The sequence below is a fragment of the Lagenorhynchus albirostris genome, chromosome 4 (genome assembly GCF_949774975.1).
Source record: "Lagenorhynchus albirostris chromosome 4, mLagAlb1.1, whole genome shotgun sequence".
NCBI classification, from domain to species: domain Eukaryota; kingdom Metazoa; phylum Chordata; class Mammalia; order Artiodactyla; family Delphinidae; genus Lagenorhynchus; species Lagenorhynchus albirostris.
Window position 1 is genome coordinate 38,902,805 of NC_083098.1, and position 8,111 is coordinate 38,910,915.

Genomic DNA, 8,111 nt, shown 5'->3' on the forward strand with positions numbered 1-8,111 from the left:
TCATGCATAAAATGAGGATAAAGGTGGGCTTCCCTGGTGGCGCAGTGGTTGCGGGTCTGCCTGCCGATGCGGGGGAGGGATGTGGGTTCGTGCCCCGGTACGGGAGGGTCCCGCATGCCGCGGAGCGGCAGGAGGGGCCGTGGCAGTGGGAGGCCCACGTACCACAAAAAAAAAAAAAAATGAGGATAAGGGAGATACTATTTTCCTCCCAGAATTCTTATGAAGATTGAATTGGTTAATATACGTAAAGTACTTAGAACAATGCTTGGGCCTAATGAAGCACTATACAGGTGTTACCTATTATTACCATTTATCAATATATTATTAAAAGCTGCATGTCTCAAGGAGAGCAATATTCAGCTTCTAAACTCACTAAAGCTGCAACACCCCAGAAGACTTTGAAGAAAAAGGGACATGCTGACATTGCTTTGGTAAAGTGCATAGAAATTATGAAATGAGGTAGGGAAACTTTGCAAATAATTGCAAAGAAATCATCAGCCTATCAAATTAATTAATTTTTGCTTTATCCTTCAGCAGTAGTAAGAACTAGAATCAATTTACTACCATGTAGTTTGCATATTTATGATGACTGCAGAATTCCTTCCATTTCTAGCTTCTCCACTGAATCATAGTAAATCTGAGTAAATTATATTTTGGTGATTTAATTCCTTTGTAAAATAGGTAGTATATTCCTTATTTATTTATTTATTTATTTTTGGCTGCATTGGGTCTTTGTTGCTGCGTGCGGGCTTTCTCTAGTTGCGGTGAGCGGGGGCTACTCTTCGTTGCGGTGTGTGGGCTTCTCATTGCGGTGGCTTCTCTTGTTGCAGAGCACAGTCTCTAGGCATGCAGACTCAGTAGTTGTGGCTTCTGGGCTCTAGAGCACAGGCTCAGTAGTTGTGGACTTAGTTGGGCTTAGCTGCTCTGCGGCATGTGGGATCTTCCCAGACCAGGGCTTGAACCCGTGTCCCCTGCATTGGCAGGTGGTTTCTTAACCACTGCACCACCAGGGAAGTCCCTATTCCTTCTAGGACTTTGTAAGTTATATTCTAAAAGAATGGGTGTATGTGTGCTTTTGATACTGTATGATTCAACTATTTTTTAAATGTTGAATATAGCTGGATTTATATCTTTTTTGGAGATGGTCATTTAGAGAAGTGGAAGAGATTGGTAACTGTCCTTAGAAGAGTAAATCACTGATTTGCTTCAAATTATATCAATTATCTCTGTTCAACAAATGGCTGAAATCCAGAAGTATCAGTCAAGGTCCTTAGATGCAAGTCTGGCTGACTTAGGCAAAGAATTTATTGAAAGGTTAATAAGAAGCTCACAGAACTCTTTGGAAAGCTGGAGGACCCAGCATAGAAAACTGGCAGAAACAAAGGATGCCCAGCAGCAGCAAGGACCATAGTCAAAGCCATACCCATACCAGCCAACTAGGGCCCACATTGCTAGACCCACTGGCACAGACCACCACAGCTTGCACCATCACTGTGAGGGAGCCAGCCACTGGGTGCCACCGTTGCCATAGCTCACCTTTCCCACTTATGTTTTATTTTACAAACTCTTGTATACTTATACTTTTACAATGGAATCATTTCCTTATAAGACGCAATAATAGCCATAAGATCTCTTTGTGAAAAAAGCCTTACTGATCAGAGAAATAAAAGCTAAACGATTCATGTCTGTTGAAGCCATATCAAATACCATATCTCTTCTAAGACACCCTTTTTAATTTACATTTTAACCTCTCTGAAATCATAGTGTGTCTTACAGTTGATAAGAATAATAAGTAATAAGAAAACATTGTTTTATATTTTAATTGGCCATTTTATTTTTCTTAGCAGTACATAAAATAATGGTGAGATTTTTAGATGATGGTTTAATTGAGTCAATGAAATACAGCACTTTAAAGATTGACTATTGTTGGTCAGGAAGATTACACATCTTGGATTTTTCCAGATCGTCCCAATTATATGTATTTTTTTCAGTAAGTGTATTTATTAAATATATAACCATGTATGACAATGGTTTTAAAAAATCTACAAAACTTTCCCATGTCTTTATATTCTCATAGCAAAAAACAAAAACAAAAGATACATTTTGCTAGACTTTATGAAGCCTAATTTTTGGTTTGGAAAATATCGTCAGCAAGCATGCTTAAAAGATTATTTCAGGGCTTCCCTGGTGGCGCAGGGGTTGAGAGTCCGCCTGCCGATGCAGAGGACACAGGTTCGTGCCCCGGTCCGTGCCCCGGTCCGGGAAGATCCCACATGCCTCAGAGCGGCTAGGCCTGTGAGCCATGGCTGCTGAGCCTGCGCGTCCAGAGCCTGTGCTCTGCGACGGGAGAGGCCACAACAGTGAGAGGCCCGCGTACCCCACCCCAAAAAAAAAAAAAAAAAAAGATTATTTCAGTAGTGAATCTATTTTATTCCCGCATATTACAAAAGGCTTTTAAAATTACATGTATTTCTAGTAATGCCTATTGTCTGTTGCTCCTCTTTTCTCACAGTTTGATTTAGAAAAAATATATTTATCATATATTAAGAGATTTAATTGATTTGCTCCCCGAATTAATATTAATATCCTAAATTATCATGGACATAAATCAATCTCATCCATCTTCTTAACAACAATAATTTGTGCCTTGATCATTTAGTATCTGATGCATTTTCTGCATTTAACTGGTATGGGTTGATGTATGGGAGTGGGAAGGGGCTGTGGCCTTCACTGTGCCCCCCAGGAAGTTGGGAAGAGCCTAAAGCAGGAAATCGATTAGAGTATCTTTGGGTGGACCAGAAGAGGTTGTTAACCTAATATGCTTAAGAAGGACCTAATACTGCAGTGTGTGTTTTTTTCTCAACAAACCTGGCTTCAGCAACATACCACTCAGACGGTAAATACTGTACTGCTGTGTTCAGGGAACAAATGCCAAAATGACTTACTAACTGGTTCTGCCAAGTTATTTCCAGTATGTTTGAGGAGGAATTAGTGGTGCAATGGAAACATTTTATTGATTTAAAAATCCAGTGCAAGGACACTGAGTTTTTTATAAGGCAAGACTTTCAATTAGCTTACTTGCGGAGCAAATTTAGACAACCTTGTCATTTGGCAATCCAGTCAAGAGAATGCATGAATAGTATCACTCTGCATAAATATAGATTAAAGAAATTACTCAAAACTATGCAATCATTGACATATACTAGAAAAGAGGTTTATAAGTGCTTCAAAACACCAAGAAAATTGTTAATATAGCAATGTCAAGAAAAATTGACAAAGCTTCAGTAATGAGCAAAAGGGTCCCTGGCTGTCCTTGCAGTAGGCGTTAGGCATTACCTAGCAGTCCTGCTGAGGATTATCTGATACTAAAGAGGGATGCACCTTTGTTGTCTTAGATCAGGCCGCCATGACAAAAATACCATAGACCAGGTGACTTATAAACAACAGAAGTTTACTTCTTGTAGTTTTGGAGGCTGGACATGCAAGATCAGGGTGCCAGCATGGTTGAGTTCTTGTGAGGGCCCTCTTTCATGTTGTAGACTGCTGACTTCTCCTTGTATTCTCACATAATAGAGAGCAGAGAGAGAAAACCAGCTCTCACATGACTCTTGTAATGTCACTAATCCAATTCATAAAGACTCCACCCTCATCTCATCCTAATTACCTCCCAAAGGCCCCACTGCCTAATACCATCACATGGGAGGTAGGGGTTCAGTATTTGAATTTGTTGGGTGGTGGGGGGGGGGACACAAACATTCAGTCTATAACAATTGCCTTTGATCTAATTAGGCTATTTTACAACTCTGTAGGGATGAAAGTTAATCTGTGGAAAACTGATAACCATGCATATGGTTCTTGTTCATGGCAATGTAAGTGAATTTTGTCTGATAGAGAAGTCCTACTGTCTATTTGCTGTCTGCAAGCTGGAAGCTTAGGGAAGCTGGGTGATGTAGTTCCAGTACAAACCCAAAGGCCTGAGAACCAGGGAAGCCAATGGTGTAAATCCCCATCTGAGTCTGAAGGCCCAAGAACCAGGAGTGTGGATGTCCAAGGGTAGGAGAAGATGGATGCCCTAGCTCAAGCAAGAGAACAAATTCACTCGTCCTCCACTACTTCTTTCTATTAGGCCTTCAAAGGATTGAATGATGCTACCCACATTGGTGAGGGCAACCTTTACTCAGTCTACAGATTCAAATGCTAATCTCTTCTGGAAACACCCTCACAAACACACCAAGAAATAATGTTTTACCAGCTGTCTGGGCATTCCTTATCCCAGTCAAGCTGACACATAAAATTAACCATCACAGTGGTACAGCCGGGACCAAACCAGGTCCCACGCTTAATGGAAGAGTTTGTCAGCACTACTTCTGTTTTCTCCTGCAGTTCATCTTCAGCTACGTGCTGCTGAAGTGGTCTCCTTAGCCTTCCCTTGCAGCGTCTCTACCTCCCCATCATCACCTTCTTGACCCCCTCATCTCTCCTCCTTTTCATACAGTACAACTTAGCTCTGTCCCAGCTGTCTCAGTTGTCCTTCCTACTCCTACTATTTCAAATATGCAAAAGCATTTATCCTGAAGATGACAAGCAAAAGATATTTCAATTACCAACCAATATTCATCCTCCTGGGAAGGGTGGTTGGAAGTGTGTGTATGGAGCAGGAGGGTAATTTTAAATAATAACTAATTTTGTTTTCCTATAAGATGTGTCTTTGTAAGTTAGTTTTGTTTTTGTTTTTCAAGGATTTTTACTTCTCTTTTCCTGGTATTTGGGAGGTTGCTTAGTGCTTTGGTGATTGACTGGATATGAAGGATGATAGGAATGGATGTGTCAAGGATGACTACAAGGTCTTGACATTGGGGACGACAAGAGAATGGTCATGTTCACCAAAAACAGGGAAATTGGAAAAAGCTGCTACTTCCTCCCTAATCCCAATGGAAATTAGTGGTGGGTGGGAACTGAGAATTTTATTTTGGACATGCACATTTTGAGATGATAGTAATACTCTGAAGTAAAACATTAGGGTAGTAGAAATTGTATATGAGTGTGGTATAAGTGGAGGGAAAAAGATTGAAGATAAAAGACTTAGGAATTGACAGCATATAGGTGTGGGCTGGAGCAGAGAGACTGGAAAGACTCCCTCAGAGAATACATGCAAAATGTTGATTGAGTGAGGCAGGGCAAAGAGAAAGAATCCAAGACAACAACAAGCAAAGAAAGGACGGAGAGGTAAGAAAAGAATCAGAATGTTACAGCAATATGGAAGCCAAACAAGAAAAACATTCAACAAAAACAGTAGCTAACATTTATGAGCTTTTAATAATAGCATGCATTATTTCAGTTGAAATTCTCAATAACTATATGATTGAAGTACTGTTATTATACCTCTTCTCACTAATGAGGAAACTGACTTAGGAAGCTTACATAATTTGTCTGAAGTCATAGAGCTGGTAGTCAAATCAAGACTACTAGGACCCTAAAAATCCAAGTTCCTTCACACTACTCTACAGGATGCATTTGAGAATCCAGAGTTTCTGTGCAATTATTTAATCCTCATTGCATACCAGGCTCTGTTACGTGTCTTTTATATACTTACTGAATTTTCCACACTCTGAAGGTCTACTATCCCCAAATAAAATATAGAGAAGTGTTATGTAACTCACCCAAAACTACATGGTTAAGTAATGGAGCTGAGATTTGAACTCTGTCAGTCTGTTCCAGAGTTTATATAAAAAAAGGTTAAGGGGGTGGGGGGAAGCCATTATTCCATTTCAGCAGTTAAGAAACATCAAGCCCTTTCTCACTCTGCAATATATTCCACGGGATGAAACTTTGAAAGCCAACGTCTTAACCTGTGTCAGCTGTCTCCTTACACTGTGTCCACCTTGCAGGCTCAGCCTCTCAGAAAATCCTAACATCTTATCCATTCCATGGTCTCCTGCTGCCTTTTCTCATTTTTGTTCTTCTCAACCATTGCAGGGAAGTTGAAGTTTCTGAAGGGCCCAATAGTCTTCGTTGAGCAGATTTTAGTTAATATTAGAAAATAGCTGACTGTCCTAATGTGGCAAAACTGTCAGTCATGTAGGTATTCTTTACTTTTTTCCTTCTCTATTTCTTTTCTCTCTGCTCAAAGCCAGGACAAATAGTAAATATTTTCCATCACCTCTTAAACTAGTATTCTCTCCTCCCCTCACCCATGAATGGATACGGGAGCAGTGGTTAAAGGGAAATTTTATGTTTTTATTATGAGCAGAAGGTAGGGTGGCCAGATTTAGCAAATAAAAATAAAGGATGCCCATTTGAATTTCAGTTAAAAAATAATTTTTTTTTAGTATAAGTATGTCCCATGCAGTATTTGGAACATACTTATACTAAAAATAAATATTCACTGTTTATTTGAAATTGAAATTTAACTAGGCATCCTGTATTTTATCTGGCAACTATACCAGACTATGAATTCAGGTCATTTTTTTTGGAGTTGGCAATTCAAATTAATACAACCCAGTAATTCATGGTACAAAATGAGAAATGGTGCAAAATGGTGCATCTGAGAGGCTGTTCCATTTGAACTCACCTGGAGATATTTATAAACCACATTTCCTGAGTACTCTGATGCTATGTGCAAGGACGCCCACATTCCCCAGGCAAAGGAGCATGGAGATGCAGCTAACATAGAATGAAATTTTATTTGTGCTGTAATTTGAATCTGGGTGACTTGCAGCTGTCTGGTTTCATAGTGAATTTGAGTATTCACTGGCTAAATCTATCTAATTGAAAATTACGGTCATTTCTGACATTTTCGAATTTATTTAAATCAAGTAAATAACTATTTGAAGTCCCTCCAGAGCCTTTCGTTTTTAGTTTTAAGCATCCGGTTTAAGTCTTGAGGTAACCTAATTGTCTACTGGGTTACCCACTTTCTCACTCTCTATATACTATACTAATTTCAGACCCTTTTCCTTATCTATAAAACTATTTAAAAAATCTAATCAGAAAGAAATGTGATTGCAGAGGATCAGCCAAGATGGCAGCATAGAAAGACCCTAAGTGCACCTCTTCTCATGGGCACAGCAAAATTACAACTATTCACAGAACAATCATCAGTGAAGAAGATTGGAACCTGCCAGAAAAGACTGTCTACAACTAAAGATATAAAGAAGGAACCCCAGGGCTTCCCCGGTGGCGCAGTGGTTGAGAGTCCGCCTGCCGATGCAGGGGACACGGGTTCGTGCCCCGGTCCGGGAAGATCCCACATGCCGCGGAGTGGCTGGGCCCGTGAGCCATGGCCGCTGAGCCTGCGCATCCGGAGCCTGTGCTCCGCAACGGGAGAGGCCACAGCGGTGAGAGGCCCGCGTACTGCAAAAAAAAAAAAAAAAAAAAGAAGGAACCCCAAGACAAGTGGGATGGGCAGAGTTGAGGTATAGTCAAGTCCCATACTGCCAGGTGGGTGACCCACAAACAGGAGAATGACTACAACTGCAAAGGTTCCTTCTAAGGAGTGATGGGTCTAACTCCACATCAGGTTACCGAGCCCAAGGGTCCTGCGCCAAGAAGATGAACCTCAGAACGCTTGGCTTTGAAGGCCAGCGGGGCTTACTTTTGAAAGACCCAGAGGGCTGTGGGACATAGAAACTCCACTCTTAAGGGCACGCACAAAATCTCATGCTCTGGGACCCAGGGCAGAAGCAGTAATTTGATAACAGCCTGGGTCAGACCTACATGCTAATCTTGGTGAGTCTCTAAGAGCAGCAGGAGGCAACTGGAGCTTAACCTGGGGACACAGACACTGGTAGAAGCCATTATTGGGAGTTTGTTCTACCACATGGACACTGGGGCTGGCAAGCACCATTCTGGAATCCTCCCTTTAGCGTACTGACCTTGGGACACAGCCCCACTCCCCTGCCTACCACCTGTAGGCACCAGTACTGGGGCACCTCAGGCCAAGCAACTAACTGGGCAGGCACACAGCCCCATCTACCAGAAGAGAGCCTGCCTTAAAACTCCCTCAGCCCACAGCTTCCCCTGGGCACAGCCCTGCCCACCAGAGAGTCCAGGACCTGGTCCCACACACTAGTGTGCAGGCACTAGACTCCGGACCCCTAGGGCCCTGCAGC